This window comes from Rana temporaria, chromosome 1 (assembly GCF_905171775.1).
Source record: "Rana temporaria chromosome 1, aRanTem1.1, whole genome shotgun sequence".
In the NCBI taxonomy this organism is placed as follows: domain Eukaryota; kingdom Metazoa; phylum Chordata; class Amphibia; order Anura; family Ranidae; genus Rana; species Rana temporaria.
The window spans coordinates 553,025,794-553,053,580 of NC_053489.1; positions in this window are offsets into that span (position 1 = coordinate 553,025,794).

The following is a 27,787-nucleotide window of genomic DNA, read 5'->3' on the forward strand; positions in this document are numbered from 1 at the left end:
CCGCAAAATCTAAGTCTCCTGTTTCTGGCAGGATCTTCATGACAACTTTGCTGTGATTACTGCTTGTAATTTGGCTTTTTATGTGAGTGTAACCATTGTAGATTTGTATGTGGTGTTTTATTAAATTGCCTTGCAATATTACACTATTGTGCACTTCTCTTTGTCATTCATGTGGAGCCAATCTAATCACTTTGGTGGAAACGGAATTCTGTGACTTTGATTTGGAAAATCCTATTTTATGCTTTTTTGCCAAAAACGAGAGTGTGAGGCAAATCGTTGATGGGTGGAGGATTCACTGATCACTTCTGGTGTGGTGGAAGATTTTGAAGACTACAAGATTATTTTATCATTTATGAACTTTTTGCTACATCACTTTAATTTATTCACGGGTTTATTTATTTAGTCTATGGACATTTAATATTTTATTTGTCACTGTATTTAGTTTGTATGTGTGTGCTCATCATACAATTTAGCGCTGTTTAGTATATTATTTTTTTGGAAGTTTAATCACATTGATCAAAATCATTATATACACATTTTTTCACATTAATTTGATTTAAACAGCAGCTGTGAGACTTTGTTCATGTATCCTCTATAGCGCAGCGGTGGGAATCAGGAGGGCGCATTTACTTGGATTACCATTTTTTTTATGTCTTTTTTAATACCCAGGTATGATAGCCTATTTTTTCTTCCCCGTTTGTATTCTTTTCTCCTCAGCTAGTTTCTAGGATGACAACACCTTTTTGGCTCAGATGCAGCATTGTCACCCTTTCTAAACACAATTCGAAAAAGCCAACTCATAAGAATCTACAGGACATGAACAGTACAGGGAGAAATAAAATGAGATGGATTTTTTTTTACAAGAATATATATTTTGTGAAAGTTAGCTCTACAACAAATTGTAGTCCAGCTATGTCCTTGAAAGTAATAAGCTTACCGGTTTTTATCATCAGTTTTTTTTTTTTTTAAAGGTAATCATTTGCATTTGCTGTACTAATTACAAAACAGTATCTTGGCACACTTTATTAAAAACCTGGCTGGTCACTGGCTCTTGAGAATATCAGTTGTAGGAAGCTTATCTCTGTTTTAATGACTACCATTTTTTAGGTTAACATTAAATTTCATCATGACATTTTAATACCTAGAAAATATTCTCCATTAACATTAGACTGAGAAATAAGTCTACATTTATGATACTTGGGAAAAAAGTGCTCCATTTCTAAAAGAAGGTTTAGGCTAAATCTTCGTAACAGCATTTTATGTTGTAAAATTCCATAGGATTCAATTAAGGAATGTAAATCCTTCTCCACGTAAAGAGGGATTAGGCTAAAGTAAAGCAAGACTCTATAGTTGTCATGCTGATATGCAAATTGACCTACGCTGACTAGAAACCAGAAAAAAAAAATAATCCCTGAATCAAAACAGAATAAAGTGTTAACATTAAAGATTACGGAGTGGTGACATGATCTCTACTGGTATTTTTATGATTCAATTAAACAGACAAGGTGCTTAATATATCACAGAGACACATTGGAGGCATTTGTGAGATATCATTGGGTTTTAAGAAAAATACTTTGACAGGATGTTTACATTGGATTCATGGCACCCTACATTTAAAAAAAATTTGATCAGAAATTATATTTACAGTGCCTTAAAAATGGTGTGGAATCTGCGGTATTTCATAAAGGGTTCCCAACTGAGATTGAAATTGAATGGTTAAAGTGTATATACAATAAACTCTGAGGCCGCGTACACACGGTCGGACAAAACCGATGAGAATGGACCGAGGTTCAGTTTCATCGGTCCAAACTGACCGTGTGTATAGCCCATCGGTCTGTTTTCCTTTGGTCCAAAATTTTAAAACATGCTTTAAAATCGAACCGATGGACCGCTGCCCGATCGGTCCAAACCGATGGTTAGTACAGAAAGCATCGGTTCAAAACCCGCGCATGCTCAGAATCAAGTCGACGCATGCTTGGAAGCATTGAACTTTGTTTTATTCAGCACGTTGTGTGTTTGACGTCACCGCGTTCTGACCCGATCGGTTTTTGGAACGATGGTGTGTACGCACATCAGACCATCAGGCCACTTCAGCGGTGAACCAATGGAAATGGCCCGTCGGACCATTCTCATCGGTTTGGAACGACCGTGTGTACGCAGCCTAAGAAAGAACTTTGCTCTCTTTCGATCAGTTAAATTTACACTTATACAAGTTTTTTGTAAAGTATGTTCAATAAGCGACAATAAAACAATTATTGTACCTGTCAGAAGCTGTGAGCTACTAACATCCTGTGTTTTCTGCCTTTGTTGACTGTTATCTGTTTGCATTGTTCCCAGATATTTTATGGAATACAAAACACCTCCCCACTTTGCTGGGTTGCAGAAATATGGAGAAGGAGACATTGAGGGTCATTCACTAAGGAGAAGGCACTGCACCAGTTCATACATTAATTGGTGTGCCAAAAAATCATTAATTGAACATGCAAACTGGCGCACGTTGAAGCGCAAATAGCGATAATAGATGCCTACATATGTAAACTGCAGCTGGCGTTAGGGTAACTGTGGTTTTCTCGTTGATAATAGCGCACGCCCAATACAATTGGTTAATTTAATCTAATTGGGTGTGTCTTGTTAGGCAATTAGTAGGTGTTATCAGTTAAATACCCTTTTGATGCTAAACTCATTCCTATTACTTCTAATATATCTTTGAAATATGTTTTTTTTCTTTTTTACCCAAATCTTCCAATATATTCCAAAGAACAGAGAAGTGTTTCTAAACCCAATAAATTCATATTTTCAGATCTTGATCTTTAAAGGTGACCATATGTGTTAATCGTCACATCGTCTCCAGGCATTAGACTTTTGTCAACATTATATGCCATACAGTTTTTGTCTACATGTGAGTACCCATTTTTCGTTTATTTAAATAAAGTATAAAACGATACTACACTATCTGGGGCTTCTTTCTCTCCTATGTATGGGCTTCTACTGGAGTAACATCATCAGCACAGGGGGACGAGTAACGGCCAGAGGGCTACACAGTGGCCTATAATGTGAAGGCACCAGACCCTAGGAAGGGGTAAAAAAGTTGGTGAGTGCGTGCTGTATAAGAGCTTGGATTGCAGTGATCACGGCATACAAGAGCACAAAGCACTTTTAGAATCACTCAGCACTTGGCAATTGGATTTGTTTACTTCCTATAAGGACATTATATTGCACTGCAAAAAAAAAATTGTTTATCAGCACATCTTTTAAAGGGTTAACATAGGTACCCTAATGGAACAGGAATTTTTCGTTTTGCACATTTTCTTTACCTAGCAGTGTTTACACAGGCACTTTAGTTTGCACAGCACTGTGATATATATTTTACTAGCTGAATACCCGGCGTTGCCCGGTCTTCCTATCTTAACCTTTTGGGGAGGAAAATCATAGCCATCTTTTATATAAGGGTGTAGGTAAGGGTTAATTTAACTGTCATATATTTTTATTTGGCATATAAGTAATATGTGTACCAGGTATTATTGAAATATCTCCAGGCGTACAGAAGTTATGTGGGAACATACATTTCCCATTGATTTGCATGGGACTTTAAACAAAAACCCCAACCCTCACAAATGGGGGTAGTTAAGGGATAAATTAACTATCCTATAGTTTAAGTGGACATATAAGTAACATGTGACCAAGTGTTATCGCAATATGTACAGCCGTTTGGAAGTTATGAAGTAACATGTATTTCCCATAGAGTTGAATGGGACTTTAAAGAAAAACCCCGACCATGGCAAATGGGGGTGGGTAAGGGTTAAACCACCTATCCTATGTTTGTTGCTGACATATAAGTAACATGTGTGCCAAGTTTCATGTTAATATCTTTAGCCGTTTGGACGTGATGCTGGAACATACATACATACACACACATGTTGAGTTTTATATATATAGATTTAATTTTTTTTTTTCACAGCTGCATTTATGATACATACTGTGGAATCATTCTAGTAGTTTACACAGGCACTTGGCACTTTGGATCATATGGCACCTTGTGTATATTTTTCTTCTCAAACGTGACAATACACTGCAATCAGTTAGATCTTAAATAAATTAGATTTAGTGCAAGAACCTGTTTGATTTCCTATCATTTGAATTAATTGTTCAAGTGCGTCTTCCTATTTCCTATTTTGCCTAAATATCGAGTTGTACAGAGATTGGCCAATCAAATTGCATAGTGCATGAACATCTTAAGTGAAAAATTTGGAATGTAGATGTGCCATGACCCACTTGTATTTTCCAAACGATATTTTTTGGGCATTATACAAGGCACATGAGAGCACACCTTTTTTTAAGACATGCTGTGTGAGTGAGTGAGTGAGTGAGTGAGCAGGAATCTTCAAACTGCGGCCCTCCAGCTTTTGCGGAACTACATATCCCATGAGGCATTATAAAACTCTGACATTTGAAGACACGACTAGACATCAGGAAATGGGACCAAATGAATTTAGGGTGAGGGCTGCTACCGCCGTCTAACCCATCAATAATCCATGGTCAAGGAGTGTTGTCTAGGATTTTTCTAGGCACTGATAACACAACAAAATAATAGCATAAAAAATATTTATTGACATAAAAAAATATACAATGTTAAAAACATTTGGGCCAAACCCCACAGTAGAAAACAGCATAGTTGATAACGGAAACCGTCATATATCTGTTAGAGTGGAGCAGGCCAAAACCTTGACCAGTTTCGCGGAATCACCGCTTCTTCAGGAGGATCTGTATGGTAAGATCCTCCTGAAGAAGCGGTAATTCTGCGAAACCGGTCCCATTTCCTGTATTCTATTATGCTGGATGATGGCACATTGTTGTATATTACTATGTATTAATCTTAATTGAGGCCAAACTTTTTGGACATGACTAGGCATGATAGGAATTATAGTTCCTGAACAACTGGAGGGCCGTAGTTTAACCACTTCCCGCCAGGTCAATAGTGGTTGTACTATCCTGACTGGACGTCAGGATAGTAGAACCGGGGACGCGCATGGCTGCCAATGGCACAGATCTTTAAAAAAAACGACAGTATTCAGAATTGCAGAATTTGGCAATCTGAATACTTTGAAGTGCAAAGGAGGGATTTGGGGTCTTTTAGACCCCCGATCCCTCCATAAAGAGTACCTGTCACCTCCTATTACTGTCACAAGGGACGTTTACATTCCTCGTGATAGCAATAAAAGTGATAAAAACATTTTTTTTCTTAGAGAGACAATGTAAAAAAAAAAGAAAGAAATTAAAGAAAAAAAATGTAAAGCGCCTCCGTCCCCGCGAGCTGGCGCAGCAAAGAAAACGCATACGTAAGTTGCACCCGCATATGTAAACAGTGTTCAAATCACACATGTTAGGTATTGTTGCGATCGTCAGAGCAATAATTCTAGCACTAGACCCCCTCTGTAACTCTAACCTGATAACCGTTATTTTTTTTAAAGCGTTGCCTATGGAGATTTTTAGGTACTGTAGTTTGTCACCATTCCACAAGTGTGCACAATTTCAAAGCATCACATGTTAGGTATCTAGTTACTCAGCGTTAAATCATCTTTCACATTACACAAAAAAATTGGGCAAATTTCACTGTTTAGTTTTTTTTTAATTCATGAAAGTGTATTTTTTCCCAAACAATTGCGCTTGAAAGACCGCTGTGCAAATATCGTGTGACATAAAATATTGCAACGATCCCCATTTTATTCTCTAGGGTCTCTGCTAAAAAATATATATAAAAATATAAGAAAACTTACAAATCGACATTGCAGCTTCAAGATCTTAACCAAAATGTTGTTGAGACACAAGAGCTGATCAGCTGAAGGTACACAGAGGCAATGGATGCTTGGCAGGCATGCAACAGCAGGAGTTCCAAAGCTCCACCAGATACTGTAGTATGGAGAGAAAGAACTGGCAGCATCTCCAGCTGCACTGCATTAGAAAAACAAGGCCATGTCCCTTGACATGCGTTATGTTTAACCTCTCCTGGTATTACCATATGATCTTTACAGCTGTCATCTTCACAGTGGAGCAAGAGACACCACCAGTTCTTTCTCTCCATTCTACCTGCTGGGGTTTTGGAGCCCCTGCTGCTGCATGCCTGGCAGCCATCCCTTGCCTCTGTTTACCTTCAGCTGATCTGCTCTGGTGTGGTGTGAAGCGTGATAAGTTTGATAGGATTACTGTCACCTTGACCAAGAAGCCAGTTACCACTCATTTGCCTGTTAATTTCAATGCTGAAAACACCCACCCTGCCTTTGCTACTATCAGGCCAGATTACACATGGGCTTCCCATAGGCACAGTTAAAGCGTGTGAAAGTGTGCATCAAACTGAAACTGGAGAGTCACCCTCTCCTGAGAGGACATTGCAAGGGACTGGTAAGCAAACCAGTGTTATTGTTGCTGTTGCGAAGGAATTCGACTGCTGCATTTTCTTTTCTTTGCCAATAACGCTACTTTAATTTTGGAATGAAGGACTGATGGTTCTTGTCCCCTGAGCTAGAAGAACTGTGGGATTTGCCTGTTATTGGGAACTTTACTGTTGAGTCTGCTTCTGGTGGAACTTTGCCTTGTTTCTAAGTAATAGCTATAAAAGAAAAAACTAGCTTGTTTTCTGGATTGTCAGCGTGTTTGATTGTAACTTGTTCAAAGTCCTCCTACTTAGAGACCAGGAGAAATTTCTGTTGGGACTTTGTACTTAGATGTAAAAAACCTGCTTGTTAGCTTTTTCCCCATACACACAGGAAAACTGCCATGAGAGCTTTGGTCGGGAAACCCGGCCGTGTGTATGCTCCACTGCAGGTTTACCCCATTGGGAATCTGCCGGCTTAAAAACCGCCAGGGAACCTGGCGGGAAAAAGGAGAACATGTTCTTTTTTTTTCCCGCCAGCAATCCCGGCGGTTTTCCTGTCGGGAAAACAGCAATGGAGCATACACATGGTCGGAATTCCTGGCCAAAAGCTCTCATGACAGTTTTCCTGCCAGGAAAACCGGTCGTGTGTACGAGGTATTACACCCTTGTTTTAGTGATGCTGATGTTTAGGTAGATTCAGGTAGATTGGATTAAATTTAGGTTGGCGTAGCCTAGTGTTTTTAGGCTACGCCACCGTAAATTATCTAGGCTAGTAGTGATTTTCAATCAACTTACCTGCTAATCTACGGCGGCGTAGCCTAAAACGAGCGGGCGTAAGGGCGCCTAATTCAAATGACTTGGAGGGGGGCGTGTTGTATGGAAATGAGGCTTGACCTCACGTTTTTTGCTGTTTTTTGCTACTGCGCATGCGCCGGGCGACTACATTTCCCAGTGCGCATTGCGGCTAAGTACGCCGTACGGGCCTATTGATTTAGACGTGTAAGTAAACGACGTAACTTCCGATTCGCAGACGACTTACGCAAACGACGTAAAAAATTCGAACCTCGCGGCGGGAATGGCGGCCATACTTTAACATTGTTATTCCACTTCATAGGTGGAATAACTTTAGGCCGCCTAAGGCCTTACGGAAACGACGTAATTCGACTGCGGCGGGCTCGCGTACGTTCGGGAATCGGCGTAAAAGCTCATTTACATCATCTACGCCGGCCGAAATGGAAGAGCCATCTAGCGGGCAGCAGAAAAATTGCAAGCTAAGATAGAACGGCGCAAACCGTCCTATCTTAGCTTTGTTTAAGCGTATCTCTGTTTGAGCATACGCTTAAACAAACGCCGGCGTAGATTCAGAGTTAGGTCGGCTTATCTACTGATAAGCCGGCCTAACTCTTTGTGAATCTACCTAGTTGTGTTTTTTTTGCATTTTTTTCCTCTGCTGGTGAAGATCCTTAAACAAGGTGTGTAATTTCTGATTTGCTGTGCAGTCAGTTAGAGAGAGTTAAGGAACACTATGGTGGTTTATTGTATAACTGTTTAATCATTTCTTTCACGCTGTAAAATGTTTTTCTATTCTTTCCTATCCCATATTCTGTCCCAGTTTTTTGCTGTTTGAAGTAGAAGCTTGATAGACTTCAGAATTAGATCTACATTTGGAAGGGGTGTAGCCACCTTTCCTTAGGCAAGAGTGTTTTGCTCAATGTAGACTGTGTGGCTGTAATTAGTAAATGCCACTTCTATAGTCTGCCTTGGCTCACCTTAGTTCCAGTGAGGTAAATACTAGCCCATTTCCACTTTGGGTGATGGGGTTGTGTTGCCAAGGTGGGAATAAGAGAAGCAAAAACACAATCACTTAGCTCTGCATGGGTAAGGTGATAGTGTCTTTCTAATATGAACATTTGTCTATCAAGTTTTCTATATTGTCATTTAAGTGTTAAAATGTAATTCTATCCCATCCATAATCAACTCTTTTTCAAGAGTGAATACATTCAATTTGAAGGGATGAATTTTCAGGGCTGGGGAGATCTAAAATCCATTTTGGGCAGAGTTCCATTTTACCTGTTATTATTGACACTTAAGAAATGACTCTTTTGGAAATCAGATAGATTCAATAAGATAAACCTAAAATAATAAGCAATAGAAATAACATTTCTCCTATTTAAATGCAGCCATACTTTGATTATTTCATTATTGAGCTGTTTGAAATTGCAGATGAAGAATGAAATTGGCAAAATGTGTTTCTAGCATAAATGTATTTTTTGTCCAAAAGCCAACACTAACATCTTATGCTTGAAGAGTTCCTCAAAATTCATTTAGTATTCTAGTGAGAAACTGTGTATGTGTTGACAGGTCTGTGAGTTTGAGTCTATGTCCAGGATAGTTACATAAATAAATATTATTTTTCCTTTTGGCACTTAAAGTATTTTTAAGAACATATCTATTTACAGTATACAAGTCAACATATCTTCAGATATGATAGGCTCCCCACAAGTGTATTCAATTAATAATGCTAACATATTTTTCCAGTAGTTATAAACATATTCAGATACGTCTGCCTTGTGCTCGTCTTTTACATTATTTATCGTATTCAAGACAGAAGCATTAAAACTCTAATGCTCTGCAATCAAACATTGCTGAATACTATAGTTAATATATTTATTCATGTTTAGTTTACAGATGCTTTTTTTTTATAAACGACGGAAAATATGAATGCCACAATGCTATTTATAATTACATAGAAAAACATTGAAAATTCTTAGATGAGAAAAATTTAACAATGTAGTAAATCACTAGACGGCACATACAATTGTGCTAATCCCATGATACTTTAGTAATGGACGAAATTAGTATGCTGTTGGGGCTGCGTCTTTTAATAACAGAAATTATTTTATTTTTGATCTATCACTGTAGTAAATGATCTGTGTGGACTCTGTTACCAAAGTGTTAACTTCAAACATCCAATTATAGGCAAAAAAAAACCTTTACCTTTCCTTTTTTTAAATTTCCTGGGGCCAGATTCAGAAAGATGCGCGTATCTTTAGGCGGGCGTAGCGCATCTCATATGCGATACGCCGCCGTAACTTAGTCAGGCGAGTAGTGTATTCAGAAAGAACTTGCGCCCAAAGTTACGGCGGCGTATCGTATATGGGCCGGCGTTAGCCCGCCTATTTCAAAGTAGGCTGGTAGGGGGCGTGTTGTATGCTAATGAATCGTGACCCCACGTAAATGACGCGTCTTACGAACAACGCATGCGCGCGCATGCTCAATATCACATCGAATTTTGTCCCTAAGTTACGCCGGCTCAATGTTTAGTCGACGTGAACGTAACCTACGCCCATCCTCATTCACGGACGACTTACGCAAACAACGTAAAAAATACGCCGCTGTTCCGACGTTTCCAACGTCCATACCAAACATGACTTTCCCCTGCTTTATGAGGGGTAAAGTTACGCCGGACCGACGCCTTACGTAAACGGCGTATATAGATGGTCCGGACGGAACTATGTTTGTGAATCGGCGTATCTAGGTCATTTGCATATTCAACGCGTAAATCAACGGAAGCACCCCTAGCGGCCAGCGTAAATATGCACCCAAGATACGACGGCGTACTAAGACTTACGTCGGTCGGCTGAAGCCAGATTTAAGGCGTATCTAGCTTGAAAAATACCGCACAGAGATACGACAGCGCATCTTAAAACTTACGCGGCGTATCAATAGATACGCCAGCGTAAAATCTTTGTGAATCCGGGCCCAAATGTTTATTGGGTTTTATCAGACATGACATAACAACAGTGCATTACAATACAGTGTTTAAATTATCAGTGGACCATACAGTCTCATAACAGATGAAGTGAAGCAGTGACACCTTTCCTTTTTTTGTATGCTTTTGTTCTCTTCACACTTTGGAGGACTCCTAAATCTAAAGAGAGAGAGGCAACACTTTTGCCCCTTTAAAAGACATCAGCATAGCTGCATCTTTACTAACTAGTTTAATTTTAAACATTCATTTGTTAACCACTTAAGGACCGCTCACTGTATATATACGTCATTTTTTTAAAGATGGATATCTCGGTAACGGCAGCAGCTGCTGCCACAACCAAGATATCCATCTTTTCAGTGAGCGGTCCTTTTAACGATAATCGTGGTCTTCCTTAATCGTCGGCGGGAGAGGGGCCCTCTGCCGCTTACCGAAGCCGTCGGCAGCGGCGGAGGCGATCGTGTCCTCTCTCCTGCTCGGCTGGGATACGAGTGAGGGCAAGATGGCCCCCACCCGTCCCCATTGCATAGCAGGGCGGAAGCGACGTCAAAACGTCACTTCCGCCCATGATTCTTAAAGCAATATTTTCTTGTTGTCAAATCTTGTCAAATCTTTATTTTTTTTTGCATTTTAGTCTAAATATGAGATCTGAGGTCTTTTTGACCCCAGATCTCATATTTAAGAGGATCTGTCATGCTTTTTTCTATTACAAGGGTTGTTTACATTCCTTGTAATAGGAATAAAAGTGATCCTTTTTTTTTTTTGTCTAAAAATGTATAAAATAAATAAAAATAAATTAGAAAACAATATGTTTTTTAAAGCGCCCCGTCCCAACGAGCTAGCGTACATAAGCGAACGCATACGTGAGTAGCGCCCACATATGAAAACGGTGTTCAAACCACCGAGGTATCACCGCGATCGTTAGAGCGGTAGCAACAATTCTAGCCCTAGACCTCCTCTGTAGCTCAAAAGATGCAACCTATAGAATTTTTTAACGTCGCCTATGGAGATTTTTAAGAGTAAAAGTTTGACGCCATTCCACGAGCGGGCGCAATTTTGAAGCATGACATGTTGGATATCATTTTACTCTGCGTAACATTATCTTTCACAATATATAAAAAAAATTGGGCTAACTTTACTGTTGTCTTATTTTTTTAATACAAAAAATTGAATTTTTTCCAAAAAAGTGCACTTGTAAGACCGCTGCGCAAATACGGTGTGACAAAAAGTATTGCAATGACCGCCATTTTATTCTCTAGGGTGTTAGAAAAATATATATATATAATGTTTGGGGGTTTTAAGTAATTTTCTAGCAAAAAAAAATGTTTAATCTTGTAAACGCCAAATCTAAAAACAGGCTCAGTTCTTAAGTGGTTAAATGTTCAATGTACTATGAGTAAAACATTTAAGGAAAAGCATTCATATAGCTGTGAGGGAGCACATGCGAAAACAAGAGTTGAAATGATTGTTTTACCCTCAAGAAAAAATGACCAAAAAAATCTGTTAGGAGGCTACTATTTCTGACATCAGTCTGAAAAAAAAAAAAGCATTCTAGCTTTCATAGAAGTTTCTTTGGCTTTCTTTGAAATAAAATCATATCTAGTTGAAATTACTGACCTGCACACATTATGGCTCAATTATGTAATAACTACTGATGCCATTGGATTACAAGAGAGCTCAAATTTTCAGAAGCAGAGATCAGTGATGGTCGTCTACATATGTCTCTCAGTGCAGGTTTCCTTTAAGTGGATATACAGACTTACCAGAATATGTAATTGGCCAAGTATTCAGAAAGGGAGTTATTGTAAGTTGCAAAAGTGCAATAATAGAAGCCATAATGTAAAACAGGTTCAGGGTGTCAAAATCATGCAAACACTGCAGAATATTAAAGCTGAACAAACATATGAAAGGTCCACAAATATGGACTTATCATAGCATTGTTCCTGTGACTGAGTCAGAGTAAAGTGATGGCAGCATAGTCTTCATAAGAATCTTACTGGTGCTGGGGAGCTCTGGTAACAGAGTCTAAGTCTTCTGGAGAAGCTTCATGCTGTTTTATGCCCAGGCCTGGTTGTCTACACATCAGTTCTGACATTTGAGGCACCTGGCTGCAGATCACGTGCCCAACTACCTCTGCCATGTCAATTATAGCCTCTCTGAATTGCTTTATGAGAGAGAAGCTAAGGAATTCCTTGGGCAAATCCAATAATCCACAAGAAAAACAGAAATGGAAGGCACAAACACCTAGTGCATTACCAGAGATAATTTAATAATAGAATTGTTTTTGTATAAAAGTGGGTAATCACAAAAAGCAACTGACAAAAGGCCATAAACACAGTGCATGAACATGCACAGAACACGGGGTACAGCTAACGTGTTTCGGGGCACACCCACTTCCTCAGAGCCTATCTCTGAGGAAGAGGGTGCGCCCCTGAAACGCGTTAGTGATACCCGTGTTCTGTGCTTGTCCATGCACTGTGTTTCTGTCGTTTTATACAAAAAAAAAATACTTTTTATTATTAAATTATTTCTGGTAATGCGCTAGGTGTGCGCGCCTTCCATTTCTGTTTTTCTTGTAGTTCCTTTCGGATTACCCCATCTGAGGAAGGCAGCATCCACATAGCTTTGGGATACCATATACACCTTTACACCACCATTTTATCTGATATCTGTTACGTCACACTTTGGAAGACCTATTAGCGCTGGAGGTGACTGTGTTTTTTGTAAATCCAAGAATCCATAAAGTTGTAGGAAATGGAGTTAAAACACCTGCACATGCATCTAAGCATGATGAGTAAATGGGCACAATGGTATACTATATATATATATATATATATATATATATATATATATATATATATATATATATTAGGGCCTTCGGTGTGTTAGCAACAGTGGCAAGCATTCTGCACACTGCTTTTTGGAGCTTCCTGCCTTTTAAGGGCCTCTTTCTGCAGTTAAGTTAATGCCCTGTTGCCCCTTAAAGGGACCACAACCCAAATCGAGGTGAAACATTGTTTCAATTCAGGCATCAAGGACCCATACTTGGTGTCCTGTACAATAGTTATATATACATATATGTTGTATATAGATATATATATATATAGATATATTGTGAGGGCGGGACCCTGTGCTAAGGGAAAGATGGCTGGCTTACGCCATATGTTGGAGAGAAAGACACACTAATTACACAGCTGTGTCTTCAGCTATTTAGTGTGTCTTTCTCTCCAACATATGGCACAGCCCTATATATACACACACAGTATCTCCTAAATACAAAAAAAGAATGAGAGAACCCTTGCAGTGTAAAGGAATTTTGCAGCTGCTAGAGAGGTACATGTGGCAGAAAGATGTATGGCAGGGGTAGGCAAACCTGGGGATGTGGAGACCTACCTGAAGAACCTGGTAGAGATCAAAGATCACCAGGGTGCAGCACACTTTTTAAAATAAATAACCTATCAACTTCCCATTAGAAAGTAAGGAAGGTCTTAAAAAGTTCAGGGGTCAGTAGTAAGTAAGGCAAAGTGCAGAGGTCAATAGAGTTTAATATAGAGTTCAGAGGTGAGTAGTAGGTAATGCAGATTTCAGGAGTCAGTAGTATGTAGTGTAGAGTTCAAAGGTCAGTGGTAAGCAGCTTATCTGATATTTATATCTAATTGTTTATTTATAGACTTCAACAATAGATATGTACCTTTTTCTGTTATTTATTTGAAATCTATCATCAGAGGTTGTATAAAGGTCTTCAAGTCAAAGGGAAGTTGCACAAATTTAAAAATAAACTGAGAGAAATTTGGGGACTGCCTTTGCTGACCTCATTCTAACAAGGCTAGATTCCCGGCTGGCTCTGCCTTCTAAAATTTGTACGCCAATGAAGTTGATTTAAATGTGTAAAACTGTTGAAGTGCGGGTGTTTACTTCAATCATGCAATTTTGTGCAAACACACAATTACAGTGCCTTTAAAAAATAGTCATAACCCTTGTCATGTTACAACCAAAAATGTAAATGTATTTTATTGGGATTTTATGTGATAGGCCAACACAAAGTGGTAAATAATATTAAAGTGGAAGGAAAATGATAAATGGTTTATAAGGGATAAAGTTGTGGAGAAATTTAAAGCAGAGTTAGGTTATAAAATAAATCCCGAGCTCTGAACATCTCACAGAGCACTGTTCAATCCATCATCTGAAAATTGAAATAGTATGACACAACTGCAAACCTACCAAGACATTGCCATCCACCTAAACTGACAGGCGGGCAAGCATTAATTAGAGAAGCAGCCAAGAGGCCCATGGTAACTGTGGGGGAGCTGCAGAGATCCACAGCACAGGTGGGAGAATCTATCCTCGGGACAACTATTAGTCATGCACTCCACAAGTTTTTGGAAGAGTGGCAAGAAAAAAGCGATTGCTTAAAGAAAGCCATAAGAAATCCCATTTTCAGTTTGCGGGGGACACGTGGAAGAAGGTACTCTGGTCAGATGAGACTGTAAATTTTGGCCTAAAAAGTAAACGCTATGTGTGGAAGAAAACTAACACTGCACATCTCCCTGAACACACCATCCCCACCGTGAAACATGGTGGTGGAAGCATCATGTTGTGGGTATGTTTTTTTTCAGCAGGAACAGGGAAGCTGGATGGAGCCAAATACAGGACAGTCTTAGAGAAAAATCTGTTATGCCTTCTAAACACGATCAGGCTTTAGCCCGATCAAACTCACATCAGAATTCCATTGGAGGAAAAGAGAACACGTTCTCTATGTAATCTCCGATGGAATTCATCAGAATTTCCCACGGAATTTCTCCGATGGGGCATACACACAGTTGGAATTTCCGATGGAAAAAGTCTGTCTGACTCTTTCCATCGGAAATTCCGATCGTGTGTACGAGGCCTTAGAGTCTGCAAAAGATTGAGGTTGGGTCGGAGGTTCACCTTCCAGAAGGACCACGACCCTAAACATACATCCAGAGCTAGAATGGAATAGTTTAGATCAAAGCATATTCATGTGTTAGAATGGCCCAGTCAAAGTCCAGACCTAAATCTATTGAGAATCTGTGACAAGACTTTAAAATTGCTTTCCACAGACACTCTATCCAATCTGACAGAGCTTGAGCTATTTTCTAAAGAAGACTGGGTAAAAACGTCACTCTCTAGATGTGTAAAACTGGTAGAGACATACCCAAAAAGACTTGCAGCTGTAATTGCAATGAAAGGCGGTTCTACAAAGTATTGACTCAGTGGGGCCGAATACAAATGCACACCACACTTTTCACATATTTATTTGTAAAAAAAATTGAAAACCATTTATCATTTTTCTTTCCACTTCACAATTATGTGCCACTTTGTGTTGGTCTATCACATAAAATCCATTTCCATTTAATAAAATACATTTAAGTTTTTGGTTGTAACATGACAAAATGTGGAAAATTTCAAGGGGTGTGAATACTTTTTCAAAGAGTTGTATTTTCAATGGAAATGAATAGATATTTTAAAAAATACAGCTTCACTTTTATTACTAAGCTAGGCAAACATTCAGTTTTCTCACTGCACAGCTTCTACTCCTCTAGTTAATTAACCCCACTGACCTAGAACAAGCATGTAGATTTGAAAGGAACGCTCACCACACATAGTAAAAACGGACTGTACATTCTTTCTACAATATCCTTTAAATTTACCAAAACGATGTAATACGCGTACCTACCAAACTGTCCAAGCAATCTGTATTTATTAAGGTAGATCAATGCACTACCTAATTATTGGTCAATGTAAAATAAATTGTGCAGTAAGATCGTGAGCTTAAAATGGAACTTAAAGCGGTAGTTCCCCCTCCAAAAAAAATTTACCCTTAGATTGATGCTCATTTTGTCCAGGGGAATCGGCTAGTTGTTTTAAAATCGACGCTGTACTTACCATTGTAGAGAGCGATCTTCTCCGCCGCTTCCGGGTATGGTCTTCGGGTATGGGCGTTCCTTCTTGATTGACAGTCTTCCGACAGTCTTCCGGCGGTCGCATCCATCGTGTCGCGATTTTCCGAAAGTAGCCGAACGTCGGTGCGCAGGCGCCGTATAGAGCCGCGCCGACGTTCGGCTTCTTTCGGCTACTCGTGACGCGATGGATGCGACCGTCGGAAGCCTGTCAATCAAGAAGGAACACCCACTCCCGAAGACCCATACCCGGAAGCGGCGGAGAAGATCGCTCTCTACAACGGTAAGTATAGCGTCGATTTTAAAACAACTAGCCGATTCCCCTAGACAAAATGAGCATCAATCTAAGGGTAAACATTTTTTGGAGGGGGAAATACCGCTTTAAGTCCTCCTAGATCACTTCAGGCTGGGCCCTTTTGCAGGTATAGCCATGGAAACATTAAAAAAAAGTACCCGTACTGTTTGAAATCCAGTAATACACTGTCTCGTCCTGCTCTGCACATGTTCAGTTGCTCTCCATTCTTAGGAATTTTTCGGCACTGATGATTTTGTAGAGGCCTATATGCTGACAGCCTTAAAGTGGAATTAAACCCTCCTATCCCTTACAGTCAAGGAAGCTGCTTCTGTTTGATCTGCAACTACCATGGTGCTGTACATGTGATCAGTTATGACACCAAATATTTGATGGCTTAACAGTTTGGTTGAAGACACAAGCAAATGTGACAGTTAGCAATCCCGGCATTCCAGGAACATAACTGTTTTTTGAACCCGTTAAATTGATAGGTTTAGTTCCGCTTTATGATTTACTGGGCTTCAACAAAATGGCAGCCTCCGGCAAGAAGAAATAGGCGTGATGCTGGAGGTAATTTACCTCGCACACTAATGTTGGTAGTGCAATTATTAATGTGGAATGCATGTTCCTTGCTAAAGAACACATTTTTTTTTTATCAAGTCTGTTATGGGTAAAGTTAAGCTTTAAGAGTCAAGTCACAACCCAAGGTCTACATGTTTGTTCCATTCAGAGCCTCAGAAGGTATTAAGCCAGTGGATTAGCTTGAAAGCAGGGCAGCTAGCATCTTTAAAATGGGGCAGTAATGGCACACTCCACATTACAAATAGGTTTTCCCTTTGTGTAACATACTGATGCCTTATAAAATTACAAAATGGTTATTTGAACAATGGCTCAAAATTAAAAGAAATAAGTATTGTCAGAAAAATAAGTCTTATTGGCAAAGTGTAGGCAGTGTTATGCTATGTTATTCCCATAATTGTCCCAGAATGATCAATACGTACATATGTAGTTTCTTCCCAATGCTTTCACTGAAAGATGGAACAATGTTGATATTTAATATCCTGTATAATGTGATATCTTTTCATTAATATCATGGATCTGGTTACAACATTAAATGATTTTTTGATTAGGATAGTAGTTTTTCTATTGTTAGCCTAAAGAATGTCAGCACTTACTCAGCATCCAAACCTATTATAATAAAACTTTCTGATTTGTATGCATGTGTTCTGACTTTTCTGTTAGCAAAGGTTAATGATCTAGAGAAGACTTAGCCAAGGCATCCTCATTCAACCGCACCCAATGGGGTTGATTTACTAAAGGAGTGATGAATGTCCACTTAGCAAAGTGAAAAACATGATGCTGCCTTCAGTCCAGTCAAGGAGTCAAGTGCAAGGCAAACTATTCCTGTTTTAATTCCTACAACTAATTGGGTTTTTAAAGTGAACATAGAGGTTGGTTTATTAAAACTGGAGAGTGCGAAATTTGGAGCAGCTCTGCATGGTAGCCAATCAGCTTCCAACTTCAGCTTGTTCAATTAGGCTTTGACCAAAAAAATAACTGGAAGCTGATTGGTTTCTATGCAGAGCTGCACCACATTTGTACTCTACAGTTAGTGTCACTTTAAACACAAGATGAGTGATCATTCGTTATGCCCTCAGTGAATTAATGTCTTTGCTTTATAGGAGTACCGGTAAGTTTTAACATCCACTAATTAAAAAAAAATATTCAAAGTTGAAAATATGATGCCCCTGTAGTGAACAGGCCTACAACCTGCATTAAATAAAAACTTTGGAATAGCTATTCTTTCAGTTACAAGTCTAGTTTTTTTTTTTTTTTTTATGTGAAAGATGATGTTTCACGGAGTAAATAGATGCCTAACATGTCACACTTTAAAAATGTGCACACTCGTGGAATGGAGACAAACTATGGTACTTAAAAAACTTCATAAGCAGCACTTTAAACGCCTTTACAGGTTACCTGTTTAGAGTTACAGAGGAGGTCTAGCACAAGAATTATTGCTCTTACTCTAACATTCGCAACAATACCTCACGTGTGGTGTGAATAACATTTACATATGCATGCAAGACATACGTGTGCGCTTGCCTTCTGTGCACAGTACAGTATTTTATTTATCACTTTTATTTCTATTACAATAAATTTAATCATCCCTTGTAATAGAAATAAGGATGTCAGGTCCTCTTTATGGAGAGATCTGGGGTCAAAAAGACCCCAAATCTCTATTTTGCCTTTAAAATTAAAAAATCCCCAATTTTTTTTAAATCTTTTGATAAAAAAAATAACAAAAAAACCTTCCAACCTGGACGGGAAGTGACATCATGGTGTCGTTCCAGTCCTCCAAGGCCATAAAGACAATCAAAGTGGATCTAATCTTTTATCATCTGTGTGGTCAGCCGGCAGCACTACCAGATCTTTTCAAACTAGCAGAAAGGTTAACCCTGAGAAACACTGGCGAGCTGCGGGGAAGAGTTTGAAGACGTGGTTTTGTGGCTACCCATGGGTTGCATGTGATGATTAGCGATAAAGTGGTCAACTACCAAAAAAAATTGCTCATAAACCATTGCTACATCTGACCAGTGTGGCCACAGTACCAGAGTTTAAAAGAGAAGTATGGGTTTTCTCCAATAAAATATATATACCGTATTTGCTGGTGTATAAGGCAAAGGGCATATAAGATGACCCCCTAATTTTACAGTTTTTTAAGATTTTTGCCTGTACTCACCGTATAAGACGACCCCCATTCTGAGGCTTCCGACGCTTCATATTTCTTCCTTCTGGAGTCATATTTTTCTTCCTTCTTGCTGGAGCTGGAGCCAATCATGGCGAGCGATGTATTCTATTAATGAATACAAAGGCTACTTGGGTTGGCAGAGGCTGTAACATCATCAGCCCACACCTCTCTAACTCTCAAAGCCAATCCGAGCAGGCTACTGTATGTACCCTGCTCGGATTGGAAGAGGTTGTTACTCCAATCCGAGCAGGCTCTGTATTCATTTGAATACATCGCTCACTGGGATAGGCTAAGCGGTGTATATACTGTATATTATATTACCGCACATCCAGAAGTCATCTTAGCAGCTGACCCGGTGTATAAGACAACCCCCGCTTTTTGGCCAGTTTTTTTAGGTGTAAAAGGTAGTCTTATATGCCAGCAAATACAGTATACTGTAGATACTCACCTAGGTGGATGCAGCATCGCTCCCATGCTGCATCTGTGACCGCCACCTCTACACTGAGAACTGAGCAACCAGGCACCACTGATCGCTCAGTACTCCCCTCTGCTCTGAGCAGAGAGTGGTGACTGTCAGCTGTGTGGGGCTTGGTTATAGAGAATCACCCTCATTAACCTATCTTGCTGAGAACATTTAACCAAAATGCTTTTTTTCAAATGCTTATATTTGCAATGACATACATTCTTAGACACGGTCTGTGGTAACAGTATGGCCACTTTCTGACTTGGCAGAATCCACAGCCAACTTAACAGTACAATAAGGCCTCGTACACACGTCCGAGAATCTCGTCAGGAAAAACCTGTTGTTTTCCCTGACGAGATTCTTGGCAAGAAACTCTTGCCGCCGGAGTGTACTGACTTTAATTTCACAAGAACAACGGTTTTCTTGAAAGCAAAGAACACTGTGACGTCATTGCGTACGACGAGCATGCGCTCGTCACATTCGATGCCGTCGCCACCATATTGCTTCACCTTACCTATGCCGTGGAAGCTACCGCACATGCGTCAAAGTCATTTCGAGCAATGTGCAAGTTTCCACGGTGACAGGTAAGTATACATACTCTCAGGTTTCTCGTCGGGAAACAGGCCGACAAGAATCTCAACGAGAAAAAAGAGAGCAGGTTCTCTTTTTTTCTCATCGAGATTCTGGCCAGATTTCCAGATGAGATACCTGAATGCCTCATACACCCGAACGGGAATCTCGGCAAGAAACAGTTTTCTTGCTGGTTTTTGTCGAGAAACCCGGTCGTGTGTCGAGGCCTAAGACACAGAAATTGAATCCAATGCATTTTATGTCAGAAAGTGCAATGACTTTCCTAAGCCCTGCTTCTTCAAAGAATTTAAACTAACACTAATTATCTCGAAACAAGCGGAGATAACAAAGGGGATTTTATTTTTATTCTTGTTGCAAATTTTCCCTAATTTTCAAACTAGAGGAACCATTGTCAGGAGAACAGGAAATCTCTCTAAAGAAACTCTGGTTAGTAGGAAAAACAGGAGTTCAAATCCTTTCTACTCTGTCCAAAACAAGGAAAAAAGTTTTGGGCTTCACATATACTGTACTTTTTAGTATCACCCATGCCATATGGAACACATTGTTGCCAGGATGGAACTGTTTATATATTTCCCTTAGGGATTTAATCAATATCTCAAAATTCAGTTTGAGGATATGTGAACAACATATGTCGTAAATAACATTTATAAAGCTAATGATTTCATTATCCATTTATCCCTTTTCAGTAAGTACAGTAAGTGAATAACTTACACTCTAAATACTGTTTACAAAACAAATAATTTTATTATCTATGTACCATCGCATTTTTTAGACATTAAGAGTCATACTTTTTTTTTTATGTAAAATACAAAAAGTGTTGAAAATGTTATGATGTTTTGATTCAACCAAAAATTACAATGTTGCTGCTGTTGTATGATTCCTTTAGATGATGACACAAACCAGAGCACATAGCCACATAAACCAGCTTCTTCTAAGGTCACTGGGAAAGGTGTATGTACCTGTAATTTGATACTGAACGGATTTAAAACTGTAAAAACCATAATGATAGATATGTTTCTCATTTACCATCTGGCTTTCCAACTCATGGGATAATGACTACAACGCTGGGAGAATCTATAGCATGATGAAAGTATTCCTAAATGTAAATAGACAAAAAATGTATTATTACACGTTTTTGTACATCATGGAGACAAGGGGGGGCTGCAAATAATTAATATACACAGAGCTCCAAATTTACTCGAAGGGGGCATGTCAGCACCGGAATAGTGCCAACACTTGCCTGTTAGAATACATTTGTTAAATCTGCTAACATCTACCTGTCATGCACTTTCAGTAAATTCCTCCAGTTTTATATTAAATGATATATAATAAAAAGTTACTACTTACGGTAATGTATTGCCCAATGTATAGCAATGCCACCATTTACAAATGCATGCACAACTGTATATGTTGGAGCACAGAGAATTTTCAGTGTTGCCTATACACAAATAAGAATTCAGAAAAAAAAATGTATTTAGTTTATGATATCAGCAAAAGATTATACTTGTTAGATAAAGGGATGTTGTTCTTCTTATAGCTCATCTCTAGGCAAAAAATCAATCTCCCTCCCACCTCCCTCTTATATATTCAGACTTGTTTGTTTTTTTGTTTGTTTTTTTAGCTGGCCATACATGGATTGAAATCCGTCCGGTTTGGCAGAGATTTTGATCCTTGTATGACCACTGTTGTTCAACAGAAGTGGATCCAAGAATCAACTTCTGTTCAACCACGCTGATGGAAAATTTCCGCTCAGTCAGCACTATAGACTGCAGTGCTGATCTGTGTGTTCTGATAGTGAGGGAGTCTCTCTATGGTCAGAATAGAAAGACATAGGCAGGGAGGATTACCCTATTCACCTCAAATGTGTGAATGGGGCAATCAGGTTTTTTCTTTTTTTTCTGTTTTCAACCCACTGGTTCAATGAAGAAAACTGACTCATCTATGGGAAGCCTTAACATACCTTCTGGAGGAGCTATATACTTACCTTAGTCTGCCTTGTCCCTTGTCAGTATCATGTCTGGGTGCAGAGAACTGGTGTTATAAGGGGCCTGAATAAGAAGGGTTTCCTTTTTGTACAACGCAGCCCAGTCATTCTAGAAATATTCTGGACTCTCTGTCCTGGATTGATACCTGTAGAAAGTGAAAACCTGGCTGAGAAGTCTGCTCAGCCAATCACAGGATAGGAGCTGGAAGGTGGCAACTCCTGGAGTAATAGCTGTAAGGCCCCATACACACCATAGAATCTATCCGCAGATAAATCCCATCAAATGGGTTTCTGCGGATAGATCCTATGGTGTGTACACTCCGTCGGATATTTATCCGCAGATAAATCTCCCCTGGGATGGATTTCCAGCAGATGGATATTTGCTGACATGCTCAACAAATCCATCTGCTGGAATCCATTCCAACGGATGGATCCGCTCGTCTGTACAGACTTACCGGATCCATCCGCCCAAAGGGATTCCCCGCACGCATCCTAATGATTTGACGCATGCGTGGAATTCCTTATATGACAGCGTCGCGCCCGTCGCCGCGTCATAATAGCGGCGACGGCGCGACACGTCATCGGCAGAGGATTTCAGCGCGGATTTCAATGCGATGGTGTGTACACGCCATCGCATAGAAATCTTCTGAAATCCTCGAGAGGATTTATCCACGGATACGGTCCGCTGGACCGTATCTGCGGATAAATCCTCTCGTGTGTATGGGGCCTCAGTTGTAGAGCAGTGCTGTGATGTGACCTAAGTGAAACAGTCTCATCAGATCTATCCCTGTGAAAGCTGCTTAAAATATCAATATGCGTGGCCATTACAGTGACCCACCTGGGTTTAGGTGATGCCCAGGGAGGTACCATGGGTCTTCTCCCTCATCTGCTGAGGACAGAAAGTGCAATGCCTTGGTGTAATGAATGTATGATGAATTTCTCTTACAAATGCATGAATTACCTGCAACACCATAGCAAGCAAGCCTTGCTGAGCCCATTTTAGGAAACAACACAATTTAAATGTTTTAATCCAGTAAAAATAAAAAAGAGACAATAAAAACAACCACTTCATGTCTCTTCCTAAATTGAACATCATTATGCCACAAAAGAACTATATGTTTGGGGAACAGGGGATGATCTGCCTGGGGTAAGATGGTTGGCTGCCCTTAAAGGAGTTCTCCAAGCTAAAACTTTTAACCCCCGCTGTGCCCGGGCTGTAAAACTATACAAAATAAACTTTCACTTACCTGCCTACGATCCCCCGTTGTTCCGATATCGCCGTCCCGTTCTCTGGTCCCGGTCTCTTCCACTTCCTGCGGGTCGGTGACTCACAGTGCGCTCAGCCTATCAGCGGCCGCAGCAATGTCCCGTCGCGGCCGCTGATAGGCTGAGCGCAATGTGAGTCACCGACCCGCAGGAAGTGGAAGAGACCGGGACCGGAGAACGGGACGGCGATATCGGAACAACGGGGGATCGTAGGCAGGTAAGTGAAGGTTTATTTCGTATAGTTTTACAGCCCGGGCACAGCGGGGGTTAAAAGTTTTAGCTTGGAGAACTCCTTTAAAAGTAAGAACACCTGATTGTTTCTCCATTCCATTCACAGCCTCCACATATAACAGTAATCGAGTGCTGCAGAGGTACCATTGCCCCCTTTTACTGACATTATCCTCTTCTGGGTACTGGAAAAACCCCACCACTGACCAGCCAATAGGAAGAGTTCACATCATACAGGCAGTGGTGTGGGCATCCAAGGAAAGACCCCATCTCCTGTACATAGAAGGGGGATGACTTGGGACCAGAATGTCACATGGCCATGGATTTAGGTGAATACACAAGGAATTTAGGGAGGATTGTTTTATTTTTCATTACAGTAATTAGTTAGGTACGGTGGGTGGTGTATCTGTGAAGGCATCCCACAGAGTAGCTTTAAAGGTTAACCATTCTTTTAAAGCCAATGCATCCCAACTCACTCCTTAAATCTAAGGATACACCTGCCCTCACTCCTCTGAAATGCTGGTAGACATGTGGCTGCTGCTTCAATAGTCATATGGCCAGGATTCTTTTTTTTAACCCATGGTTGCAGGAAAGTAAATCACTCTGTCTATGGCTGGCCTAAGAGATAGCTATACTAAAACTATTGTTATCAGGAAATGGGAACATGCTGTGATTAAACAAGAGAAATCTCCATGTTCTCATGAGAAACTTTCAGTGGTAATCAGCTGTTTCAGAGATATCATCATAGGTATGCTAGTAATCAGAATTTACAATATTCCTAAATCCAGTCCTCACTTGACTCAGTCTAATCAACCATCATATTTTAGACTGTCAAGTACAGTGGAATCTTGGCTTTCTTTTGACTTTCATATGTGGAATTTCTGCTCCATCTAGCAACACAGCAAAGCATCATCATGGACTTAATATATGAGTGATATTAATTTACAATATTTATAAATCCAGCCCTCAATTGTCCCAGTCTAAACAACCATTATATCTCCAGACTTCCAAGAGCAGTGGAGGTCTGACTTTCTTTGACTTTCATATGTAGCATGCCTGCTCCAATTAGCACCACTGCAAAGCATCATCATGGATATTGACCAATGGATCAGACAGGGGAGCCGTGAAAAAAAATAGAAAATGTTTTAAAGGGTTTTCATACGTTTCATGTTTGTAGGTAGTACCACAGAAACGCATGCGGGCAGTGTCTCTGGATGATTGATAACGGGAGACATTTCATCAAGATAACCATCAGCAGATAAGGAAGGAAATATATATTTAGAAAATTTGTAGGCTGCCATTACTGAATCTTCAACCTTCAGATCATTAGACTAAAGCTGGCCATACATGGATCAACGTGTAGAGGGCGCTCAACCACTCAGTGATAATAAATGGTTAATTATAGAAAGATAAATTAAATAAATTAATTTAAACTATATCTGAGTATATATATACTTGAATAATACTACATTCCAAAAGTGTCTCTGTGTCCAAAGGAATCTGTAAACATAGTCCCAATAAGTGTTCAAACAATGTATCACATGTGAATGAAAAGAAAAGAAAAAACAAATCTTCTTTCTTGAGTGTTCTTTATGTGTAAAAAGGAAAGCCGTCACCAACAAATCCAATCTTCTTAATCACCCTCTAATTGGTGTTAAAGCAAACGAATGTGCTTACCAGAATAAATGGACTATTATAGTTAAACAATAGTCAGCTAGACATATGCAGGATTGTGCCTGCATGCACATCGGACAGGAGATCACTAGTAAGCCTCAATGCCAGGGATTCCAGATGGGATATATAATGAAAAAAAGGCAAATGGAGATGCCAATAGTGTGATACCACTTTAAAATTTATTGTACATAAAATTAAAAAAATCAAAAAGACAAATGGCCCAAATGGCCTCTTACTTCTAAAAGTGCCTACCCGGCACTGGGGCTGCTGGCGTGTCACCACTACCTTGCGGTGCGGTAATGAATAGGGTCGTCTGATCCGGTGCTGTCTCCGCAGCACGGCTCGGCGTCCCAGCTGGCAGCTCGTATGGGCAGGGAGGCACGTCTCGTGATCGGGTCCGCCTCCGACGTACGTTTCGTCAGGTACAACGTCTTCAGGGGGCGTGCCCGATCACTGGTGCATGATGGTAAATGTAGTCTCATGGAGGCTACTGATTGGTCCAAATTCAGAGGGTAAATGAGAAGCAGCCGCGGTGTCGTTTAAGCCATAAACAAAACGTGGCAGTCATGTTCTATAATAATTTTTAAATAGTAGCTATACAACACCGGAAGTTTAAGTATTTGCTAGATCAACTCAAAAAACACAAAAGGCAAACAGCAAATAGATTTAACCAAAAAAAACTAGCAAGTACCAGAGAACCAGGGGATGTTAAAAAATACTACACTCGCATCCCTCCGGATGTGCACGTTTAAGCTCCAAAATGGAGCAATGTATAATAAAAGGCCATCTCGCAAGCCAAACCAATACATATAAATGGCTAGAAAATAAATATTAACTAGACAATAGATATAAGTTAAAAAAATTATAAAAATATATATTATGTGTATCTTGTAGACATTCAATGGAAAATCCACAACATTAATAACATGAATGTGGGTAAATGAAATAGCTTTGCATCCCTCCAGTAGTGCAAGCCACCCATTTAACCCAGGTATCAAAATAATAAAAAAATATAGAAAAATTAGTACACATGTGCACGTTTGAAATTCTGAGAGAAAAATAATTGTGTATAAAACTAAGAATATACAATATAAAAAAATAGTATATATGAAAAATAGAAATTAATCTATAAATCCATACAAGTGGAGAAGGAATGGTACAAAAAGTCTCTACCTCACAACCAATAATTGGATTGATAGAATAAACTATTAGTTAGAGGGACTCTAAATGTCAGGGCCCAGTCCAATACGGACAAAGGGTTTAATTGCATATGTTAATATCAGACCATGATTAGCAGTAGAAAACAAAAGAAGGGGGTTATTAAATAAAATAAAATATAATATTAATACCCAAAACAACACAATCCCTAGGTTGATCATTGTATTAATCATTAGCTAGAAAGCAATTTAGGTCTAGCTCGATATTAAGACCATTGGGCTGCATAGTCCGAAGTCTATGCACCCACTTCATTTCATTCTGTGAGACACTCCTGGTCATGTGTGTACCCCTCCAATGCTTGTTGATTTTATCTATACCATAAAAGGTGCATAGGCTAGGGTCACTGTTGTGATATTTAGTGAAATGTCTAGAAACGCTATGATTAGGGAATTTGTCATACTGAAAAGAGAATACTATTACCAAGAGATGCAGAGACAGCTTGATGATTCAAAAGTATACCAATTGCTGAGGGGTGATCCCACCCTAAAGTTAAAAAATCTACTCATCGAATGGGTGAATGAGGGCATCGATCGAGGGATTTTAAACACAAAAGAAGCTGATTATTTAATCCTTCATACACCTAGGATTCCGGTCCTATACACTTTGCCTAAAGTTCATAAAAATAGGGAAAACCCACCGGGGAGACCCATAATTAGTGGCATCGGATCACTTTTCTCGCGGATGGGGGAATATTTAGATGGTTTTTTTAAACCACTTGTATCACAAAGTCCATCATATCTCAAAGACAGCAAAGATTTAATTATAGAACTCCAACATCTACAAGCCACCAATCAAACTATTATGGTAACAATTGACATCGAGTCTTTATATACTAATATCCGCCAGAAAGATGCTCTTATAGCCCTACGGTGGGCTTTGAAGCGAGAATCCAAACTTAAGAAAATCCAGATCAATTTTTTGATCAAAGGATTAGAGATAGCGATGTCTAACAACTATTTTTGGGCCAATAACCAATATTACAATCAAATTGGCGGGGTGGCAATGGGGGCCCGCTATGCCCCTAGCGTGGCCAACATTGTTCTCAATAAATGGGAGCAGAAACCATTTTTTTGGATCAACATTTTTCTTTGTGTTTCTACAGACGTTATATTGATGATGTCATTTTGTTTTGGGAGGGTCCAGAGGATAGCCTGAAGCTTTTTCTTGAAAAAATGAATAGGAATAACTATGGTCTGACATTTACAGCAGAAACCAGTATGACTACTGTCAATTATCTGGATTTAACCATAAGAAAACAAGGA